Below are 10,331 nucleotides of genomic sequence, written 5' to 3' on the forward strand. Positions count from 1 at the left end.
GGAAAAAGGAGGGGGGAAGGGGGAGGAGGGGGAAAAAAGGGAGGGGGGGAAGGGGGAAAGGAGGGGGGAAAGGAGGGGGGAAAAGGAGGGGGGAAAGGAGGGGAAAAGGAGGGGGGAAGGGGGGAAGGGGGAAGGAGGGGGAAAAGGAGGGGGGAAGGGGGGGAAGGGAGAGGGGGAAAAAGGAGGGAAAAAGGAGGGAAAAAAGGAGGGAAAAAGGAGGGGGGGAGGGGGGGAAGGGGGTAAGGAGGGGGTAAGGAGGGGGAAAAGGAGGGGGGAAAAGGAGGGGGGGAAAGGAGGGGGGAAAAGGAGGGGGGAAAGGAGGGGAAAAGGAGGGGGGAATAGGAGGGGGGAATGGAGGGAAAAGGAGGGGGGGAGGGGAAAAGGAGGGGGGGAGGGGAAAAGGAGGGGGGGAGGGGAAAGGAGGGGAAAAAGGAGGGGGGAAGGGGGAAAAAGGAGGGGGGAAGGGGGAAAAAGGAGGGGGGAAGGGGGGAAAGGAGGGGGGAAGGGGGGAAAGGAGGGGGGAGGAGGGAAAAAGGAGGGGGAGGAGGGGAAAGGAGGGGGGAAAAAGGGGGGGGAAAGGGAGGGGGAAAAAAGGGGAGGGGGAAAAAAGGAGGGGGAAAAAGGGGAAAAAGGAGGGGAAAAAGGGGGGAAAAAGGAGGGGGGAAGGGGAAAAAGGAGGGGGGAAAAAAGGAGGGGGGAAGGGGGAAAGGAGGGGGAAAAAGGAGGGGGAAAGGAGGGGGGGGAAGGGGGAGAAAGGAGGGGGAAGGGGGAAAGGAGGGGGAAAAGAGAAGGAGGGGGGAAGGGGGGAAAAGAAGGGGGGAAAAGAGGGGAGGAAGGGGGGAAAAGGGGGGAGGAAGGGGGGGAAAAGGGGGGAGGAAGGGGGGAAAAGGGGGGGAGGAGGGAAAAAGGAAGGGGAGGAGGGGGGAAAAGGGGGGGAGGAGGGAAAAAGGAGGGGAGGAGGGGGGAAAAGGGGGGGAGGAGGGAAAAAGGAGGGGAGGAGGGGGGGAAAAGGGGGGGGAGGGAAAAAAGGGAGGGGAGGAGGGGGGAAAAGGGGGGGAAAGGGGGAGGGGGAGGGGGGGAAAGGGGGAAAGGGGGGGAAGAGGGGGGAGGGGGGAAAGGGGGGAAGAGGGGGGAAGAGGGGGGAAGAGGGGGGAAAGGGGGGAGGTGAGAGAAGGGGGAGGGGGAAAAAGGGGGGGAAGAGGAGGGAGGGGGAAAAGGGGGGGAAGAGGGGGAGGGGGAAAAGGGGGGAAGAGGGGGGAGGGGTGGAAAGGGGGGAAGAGGGGGGAAGAGAGGGGGGAGGGGGAAAAGGGGGGGAGGGGGGAAAAGGGGGGGAGGGGGGGAAGGGGGAAAGAGGGGGAAGGGGAAGAAGGGGGGAAGAAGGGGGGGAAGGAAGGAGGGGGGGGAAGGGAGGGGGGGGAAGGGAGGGGGGGAAGGGAGGGGGGGGAAGGGAGGGGGGGAAGGAAGGAGGGGGGGAAGGGGGAAGAAGGGGGAAGGGGGAGAGGGGGAAGGGGGAAGGAAGGAGGAGGGAAGGGGGGAAGGTGGAAGGGGGAAGAGGGGAAGGTGGAAGGAAAAGGGGGGAAGGGCGGAAGGGGGAAGGAGAAAGGGGGGAAGATGGGGGGAAGATAAGGGGGAAAGAAGGGGGGAAAGAAGGGGGAAAGGGGGAAAGAAAGGGGAAAGGAAAGGGGGAAAGAAAGGGGGAGGGGAAGAAGGGGAAAGGGGGAAAGGGGAAGGGGGAAGGGGAAGAAGGACGAAAGGGGTGGAAGGGGGAAGGGGTGGAAGGGGGGAAGGGGTGGAAGGGGGGGAAAGAAGGGGGGAAAGGGAAAGAAGGGGGAAAGGGGTAGAAGGGGGGAAAGGGGTGGAAGGGAAAGAAGGGGGAAAGGGGTGGGGGGGAAAGGGGTGGGGGGGAAAGGGGTGGAAGGGAAAGAAGGGGGGAAAGGGGTGGAAGGGGGTGGAAGGGGGGAAAGGGGTGGAAGGGGTGGAAGGGGGGGGAAAGGGGTGGAAGGGGGGAAAGGGGTGGAAGGGGGGAAAGGGGGGGGAAGGGGTGGAAGGGGGAAAGGGGTGGAAGGGAGTGGAAGAAGGGGGGAAGAAGGGGGAAAGGAGTGGAAGAAGGGGGGGAAGGGGGGAAGGGGGGGAAGGGGGAAAGGGAGTGGAAGAAGGGGGGAAAGGGGGAAAGGAGTGGAAAGAAGGGGGAAAGGAGTGGAAGAAGGGGGAAAGGAGTGGAAGAAGGGGGAAAGGGGTGGGAAGAAGGGGGAAAGGGGGTGGAAGAAGGGGGAAAGGAGTGGAAGAAGGGGGAAAGGGGTGGGAAGAAGGGGGAAAGGAGTGGAAGAAGGGGGAAAGGAGTGGAAGAAGGGGGAAAGGGGGAAAGGGGGAAAGGAGTGGAAGAAGGGGGAAAGGAGTGGAAGAAGGGGGAAAGGGGGGAAAGGAGTGGAAGAAGGGGGAAAGGGGGGGAAAGGAGTGGAAGAGGGGGGAAAGGAGTGGAAGAAGGGGGAAAGGGGTGGAAGAAGGGGGAAAGGGGTGGAAGAAGGGAGAAAGGGGTGGAAGAAGGGGGAAAGGGGTGGAAGAAGGGGGAAAGGGGTGGAAGAAGGGGGGAAGGAGGGAACAGGGTGGAAGAAGGGGGGAAAGGGGTGGAAGAGGGGGGAAAGGGGTGGAAGAAGGGGGAAGGGGGAAAGGGGTGGAAGAAGGGGGAAGGGGGAAAGGGGTGGAAGAAGGGGGAAAGGGGTGGAAGAAGGGGGAAAGGGGTGGAAGAAGGGGGAAAGGGGTGGAAGAAGGGGGAAGGGGGAAAGGGGTGGAAGAAGGGGGAAAGGGGTGGAAGAAGGGGTGGAAGAAGGGGGGGGAAGGGGTGGAAGAAAGGGGGGAAGGGGTGGAAGAAAGGGGGGAAGGGGTGGAAGAAGGGGGGAAGGGGTGGAAGAAGGGGTGGAAGGGGTGGAAGGGGTGGAAGAAGGGGGGGAAGGGGTGGAAGAAGGGGGGAAGGGGTGGAAGAAGGGGGGGAAGGGGTGGAAGAAGGGGGGGAAGGGGGGGAAGAAGGGGGGGAAGGGGTGGAAGAAGGGGGGAAGTGGAAGAAGGGGGAAGGGGTGGAAGAAGGGGGGAAAGGGGTGGAAGAAGGGGGGAAAGGGGTGGAAGAAGGGGGGAAAGGGGTGGAAGAAGGGGGGAAGGGGTGGAAGAAGGGGGGAAGGGGTGGAAGAAGGGGTGGAAGAAGGGGGGAAGGGGTGGAAGAAGGGGGGGAAGGGGTGGAAGAAGGGGGGGGAAGGGGTGGAAGAAGGGGGGGGAAGGGGTGGAAGAAGGGGGGGAAAGGGGTGGAAGAAGGGGGGGAAAGGGGTGGAAGAAGGGGGGGAAAGGGGTGGAAGAAGGGGGGAAGGGGTGGAAGAAGGGGTGGAAGAAGGGGGGAAGGGGTGGAAGAAGGGGGGAAGGGGTGGAAGAAGGGGGGGAAGGGGGGGAAGAAGGGGGGAAGGGGTGGAAGAAGGGGGGGAAGGGGTGGAAGAAGGGGGAAAGGGGTGGAAGAAGGGGGAAAGGGGTGGAAGAAGGGGGGAAGGGGTGGAAGAAGGGGGGAAGGGGTGGAAGAAGGGGGGAAGGGGTGGAAGAAGGGGGGGAAGGGGGGAAGAAGGGGGGGAAGGGGTGGAAGAAGGGGGAAAGGGGTGGAAGAAGGGGGGAAGGGGTGGAAGAAGGGGGGGAAGGGGTGGAAGAAGGGGGGGAAGGGGTGGAAGAAGGGGGAGAAGGGGGGAAGGGGTGGAAGAAAGGGGGGAAGGGGTGGAAGAAGGGGGGGAAGGGGTGGAAGAAGGGGGGGAAGGGGTGGAAGAAGGGGGGGAAGGGGTGGAAGAAGGGGGGGAAGAGGTGGAAGAAGGGGGAAGGGGTGGAAGAAGGGGGAAGAAGGGGGAAGGGGTGGAAGAAGGGGGAAAGGGGTGGAAGAAGGGGGAAAGGGGTGGAAGAAGGGGGAAAGGGGTGGAAGAAGGGGGAAGGGGGAAGGGGGAAAGGGGTGGAAGAAGGGGGAAGGGGGAAAGGGGTGGAAGAAGGGGGGAAAGGGGTGGAAGAAGGGGTGGAAGAAGGGGGAAGGGGGAAAGGGGTGGAAGAAGGGGGAAGGGGGAAAGGGGTGGAAGAAGGGGGGAAAGGGGTGGAAGAAGGGGTGGAAGAAGGGGGGAAGGGGTGGGAGAAAGTGTTGCCTCTCCAGTCCTGGCCCCTTAGCTGTGGTGATAAATGTGTCCAGATAGCCAAAGTCCGAAACTTAGACTTAAAAGATTTTTGACTAAAACTGCTCTGAGAACCAAGGGAAGGCCTGGGCCAACCTGCTCATCGGTCCACCTGAGGCACAATGCTGGTTGTCCCGACTTCTCTAGCTCCAGCTATGTTCTTCTTTACAACAGCAAATCCTGTTCAGCGATCCCTCGGAACAGGGGTATTTGGCCTCCTGGAATTCTCATTGGCGACAGCCTCCAGCTTCGTCTCCCTGAAGATTTTTAAGTTCTAAAAAAGAGACTAAGTCTGAACCTAGAAGTCTTCACCACAATCTTGTTCAGCAGCTCCCAGACAACAACGTTCTCTCCTTGTACTCCTCCTGCAGCCTTGCCCCATTGAACAGAACAATTTAATCTCAGAACATTTTCATCTATATTTCTTCTAAATCTGTGGGTAATCGCCAAACGGGCTCAATCCACTTTTTGTACATACGCTCCATTGGGGTCAGCCATATTTTTCGACTTTCACGCAGCGTCTCGTGACTAGATGTCTGAAAGTGTTGCTTCGATCTTTTAGGAGCTAGTTTTTAACTTAAATTAAAAAAATTCATAACTCTGGTTCTACTGACCGGATTGTTGTTTTTATCACAAAGAATTTATTAAAATTTACTCTATTTTTCTAAATTGCTGTAGGTTTTTATTCTGTTGTGTTCTCCTTTGATAACCGTTTGTGTGCTGCATAAATACTTTACACATTGTCTTTAAATAAAGCCAGACTGTTTTTTGTGCCAAGCTACCAACGGTTGAGCACGGGTTAATATAGTGACTTTCGTAGTTCAACCTGACAGGGATTGTGGCTGTTGGTTGACCAGGGCTCACACCTCAGTCAACCAACAACCCATTTTCTCATATCTATATACTGAAATACGCAAGGGCTTTCCCTTCAGAATGGGCAGGTGTCACCGCTAGACATTTTGTGAGTAGCATTGGGGCTGTGGTAACCCTGAAAGGCAACACCTTGTATTGTAGTGCTGTCGACTTACCACAAAGCGGAGGTAGCACCAATGAGCAGGGTGGATGGGTTTGTTGAAGCAGGTGTCCTTGAGGTCTAGCGATTTCATGAAGTTGCCTTGTTGCAGTAGGGGGATAACATCCACCAGAAGTGTCACGTGGAAATGTTGTGAGAGTATGTATTTTTGGTTGGGGGCATGACATCCAAAATGAACCTGAGAGACGTCTTTTTGGGACTGAAGAAGTATTCGGTAAACACTCCTGCCACAATTTAACAAAATAAATAAGAGGTATATAGAAGTTAAAAAGGTAATATTCAAGATAAAAACAACCTCAAAAGTTGTGCGGGATCAAACCCTCAAATCACATACCTAAGAGCTAAAAACAAGATGTGTTTTTGAGGTCACATGTAATTCCATTCATATTTACAAAAATTGAGGTGTAATAATAATTTGCTTTATTTATTCAATTGTCTCTAAGACACTTTTTGTAGTTACAGGCCAACGAGTGTTTCACAACATCAGCCGCCTCATCAGGGCCAAGAAATAATCACATCTTATTCATGATGAAAATATGACACAAGAAGTAAATTATAATATATTATTCACATATACAATCTTGATGCAGTATTACATAAATTCAAATAAGTTCTTTATGTTTTTGAAGCATCTCTCAATGGTCTAAATCAAAGGCAGGTTGATGGGATGCTGCTGGACCTCTGGTTTAAAGCCAGATATGGAAACAAGTGTGAGAGAATATGATGGAGGTGTTAACTCCCCTTGCAGTGGTATCAGCAGCATCAAGGGTGCAGCTTATAGTAGCTTCTGAGATGTTTTTTCCTTCTGCAACTGTTTCCTCACCATCAACTCCTACTGGACCCTATCAACACTTATGGTTGACTTCCTCACCATATTTCTCAAACTCGTCAGGGAGATGATAAATAAGCTCTTCCATCTACTCCTCCTGGATCCTTTCACAACTGGAGAGAAAATCCACCAAATTGCCAATGAGTGGCTACACATCAATAATACACTATTGCCTGCTGCTTTTATTAGCTTGATTTCCTTGTCAGATGGTGGGGGAAGAAGTCTGTTTACTATCAGTATGTACTACTGAGTCAGGGGGAACATGAACCATGATGTATGTCTGATCAAATGGGGATGGTTTGATTTTTCAATCCTAGGCGTAACCCCCCTGACCATAACAGGCTTGCTAAACGTTTCAGAGTCAGACTTAACCATTCCCTCTAACATAGGGAGGAACTGCATGGACTGCTCCAATTTGGAGAGCATCGCCAAAAGTAACTCTTCCTTCTTCGGCATTTCATGCATTTCCAGCTTGTGGTTGGCCACTGCCTGTTGGATAACCCCATGATATGTTGTACTGTCACTGGGCGAGGTTCCAGGGGAATTCTTCTTTGTGAAATCCATGGTGGATCGACGACATATTCTTCCCACGGGTCCTCTGTTCGGAGGGGGTGGTATAGTGTTTCATAGTAATCTACTGTCTGTAGGAAGGTAAGTGTGAATACCCTCGGGGAGAGTACTGTGGAGGTGAAAGTATAGAGAGAAGAGGTGGTAGTGGTGGTGGAGGAGGGTTGGTAGTCATATCCCTTAGTCTCACAGATGTGGAAGATGGATCCAAAGGGATGTTCAACAACAAACTCCATCCTCCGCTTCCTTGGAAAAGTCTCTAAGGTCTTTGATGAAGACACCTTGGCGGAAATCTTTCCTGTACAAGCGTGGTTGAAGATCCGCTTTAGCCTTATCTCCAGTTCCTTTTGGGGCTTCTCCAGGATTGGCCTTTTGGAGTCATCCGACCCAGCCGAAGAAGATGCTCTTGGTACCAACACCGACTTTGGTGCAGAATGAGTGGCAGGTCCGGACAGTGTCTTCGGTTTTGAAGGATGTAGGGCTTTTCGGCACTGGAAGGCAGATAAGAGTTGATGCCCTTTGTCGAATTCTGTTTTGGCTCTGATGCCATGCCTTGGTGTTGAAAGGAGGCTTGAATTGATGGATGACCTGTGTGCAGCAGTTTTTTCCTGAACAGGACTGGATGCCAGACTCTCTCTAGCATGGTGCTCTGTCTCAGTGTGAAGCCTCTAGTGAGTTTGGACTTAGGCTATACAGATCTCGTGTCGACTTAGTGTGAAGACGGTAGATTCAACATATTCCTCCCCAACATTGAGTGGGCCTAGTAGATATCCGGAGCTTCTTCTGTTGGCATTCACTCCATCCCGATATGAGCCCAGTACTTGTTGCTTCGGTAGCAAGGGTCTTCTTACAATGGAAGGTGAGCCAGAACGTGCTCTCGGCATCCTGGTCTAGAGAGAGGCAAATGTTACAAACGCTGTGGTGGTCAACCCAAGCTCATCATCATCAGACAGACTTGGCACTGCACTGAGGGCGTTTCATCTGCTGCCTTGTAGGAAAAATTATCCATGTCTTATTTTTACCTCACCCGTATGGTGCACATTAGACCTCACAAAGTTCTACTGGATGCAGTCTCTGTAAACTCATTTGTCCTGCCTCTACACTGCAATTCCTGATCTAGCTATCCATAGGTAACTTATTTTACTATGCAACCTCAACACCACGAGGCGTAGCTATCATTGCCAGAGAAGATACAGTGGCACCAGGGCCCAGTGGTAGGGAACCCACTCCACCCTAATTCTGAATGTTTATTATTTCCCTACCGGGCAGTAGGTGCCTAATTTTCTTGCATGTATTAGTGTGCATGGCACCCATGCTACACCTCTAATCCCATCTATTCCACAGACCATACAAAAGCAAAGTAAACAGAAATATTAAGTATAAACTTCAGTACACCAGACAGCATAAAAATGAACTAGAAAAATCAGGCAGTGAAGAAGCCTTGCCGAAGTCTCTCATAATGGTAAGAATGTCCAAGGATGGCTACATGTGCTGTTAATATACTCATGTTAACTGTTACATCTCCTAGAACAGGCCCCATGAGGGTACTCTCACAATTCTATACCAATTTGATCCCCTTTTTATTGCAAATGTTAACCCTGTCTACCATTGAGGTGTAGAGATCATCAACTAATTTCCACCACAAGCTCAGAAAAGTTTCATGTAACTCTAAACAATATCTAAAAAGACTAGGAGAGCCAATTTATGGACTAGTATTAGGAAAGTAATTTGCTATAGGACATCGATAACCTTCATTTGCTAATTTTAGTACTAGCAAGTGTTGGCCGAGAATAAACTGCTTTGGAAAACTATAGTCCTGAAGTGAACAGTGCAGGACAAAGACTTTATCTAGAGAGATTACTATCCATTCTAACTCCTTTCCTAAATGGTGCCCTTTAACAGGTGTAGATAATTATTTTGGTTGCTTTTCCCAAAAACATTAACACTCACTTGGTCTTCTGCTTTGTACTGAAATATTTTCAGCACCGTTAGTTTAACTTTTCTGACTTAACCAATGTATACGAGGGTTGTTCTAGATGCTCTTCGGAAAGAGTAGAGTCAGAAGTTCATAGTATATGGCTGATTTAGAGGTACTTATGATGAGGTAGGTATTCTTAGACGGGTTGATTTATATTGTCTTAGAGTAGCCACTTTTTAGATGTTCTTAAGGGAGGATAGATCTAGATTCCCCTAAGGTAGGGCTGATTTAGATATTTTTAGGGTGGGGGTACGCTTTTATGCTTTTGATGATCAGTTGAGGTATATGGCGTAAGTGTGGGTGGATCATTTAGATGCAACTGGATATCATTTTTTAAAGGATATGATCTTTAAAAGGAGAGGATGAAATGACACCAAAATATCAGCATTAGTCCAGAGGTACAACTTGCAGTCTAAAATGAACGACAGAAGGCTTTAAGTACCCAAAAAGCAAATGTGAAACTTTGAGATTTAATACTGAAATCTCACCTGCTAGTGTAGGCAACTGGGTTCCAAGTAATTTGCTGTTACCGGCAAGATGACACTATTGCCCTGACTTTATCGCTAGCCTGAGAAATTCTATCATGAAGCTTCAACGTCCATTGGAACCAACTTTCCGGCATCTGAACCTCTTTCTCCAACCTGTAACTCACCTTTAACCAACATTGTTTCTCCCCTGCACACTTCCAATGACCAACTTTTTAAGATCCTTCTTCCACTGGTAGGGAGTTTTGTGAGAATGTGCTGTACAAATGCACTCTGTCACAAGTGCCAAACAAAACCCTTCTTGTCTTATCGGCACCCATCCACATGCTTCGAGATAAAATCACAGTTTACGGGAGAAATCTTCTGCTCTTTAACTGCATCAAATCAAACAAATAAATATTTTAGATCCTATGAAAGCTCGACCCATCAGCACAAATAAATTTGCCTCCTCCAACTCTCTTTAACGTATCACCAGTAATGCACTTTCATTAGTGTGTCTTGGTGCCCTACAAAACTGGGGAACAAAACAAAACATCCCTCACATCATCATGTCAACCCATCTCTCTTTTCTATAAGATTTTTCTGCCATCCTAGAAAATTAACCAAAATCTACCTATTCCAAAGAATTGAAAATGTAACACTCTGGTCTGCTGAAACAGAGACCCATCACTGAGGTAAAATTCCTTGTAAAGGTCACTACACAACTGGCAGTGGCCTTTCAACCCCCAACGCTACTTTCTACCCAGTCCACTTTCTGAGTGCTACTACTAATCCCCTCTACTGATTTCTAGTGGAATAGTGATCCTGAGGTCACTAATTGCCCAATAATAACCTACAGGTCACCTTTCTGCAACTTGCCAGTTTTGTGCACAAAGGCTTGTCACTGTTACCTTTGCTCTTTAATATATACATGGAAGTGTTGGATCATCTGATGGAACAATAGACCATCTGTGGTCAGCAGTAAGCAGGTAATATCTAATTTTACCTCTATTCTGCTATGAATATAGTATAAGCAAAATAAAATCCTACCACAGTTTCACTGAAGAATCAACTGCAGCATATTTTTTCAACTTGGGGTAAGTTGACTTCTTTCTCCTTAAGCCCAACAAATTACCTGCCAACATTCAGCAAGGCCCACCTCTACTTCACATCTGGGCATTTCTCCAAGTCTTTCTGCCAGCTAAAACAACAGACTTTGCACTAGATACCCATGGTCCCACAATTCCACCAGTGGGTCTGGGTCTTGCAGTGGGGAATG

The sequence above is a fragment of the Pleurodeles waltl genome, chromosome 12 (assembly GCF_031143425.1).
Source record: "Pleurodeles waltl isolate 20211129_DDA chromosome 12, aPleWal1.hap1.20221129, whole genome shotgun sequence".
NCBI lineage: Eukaryota > Metazoa > Chordata > Amphibia > Caudata > Salamandridae > Pleurodeles > Pleurodeles waltl.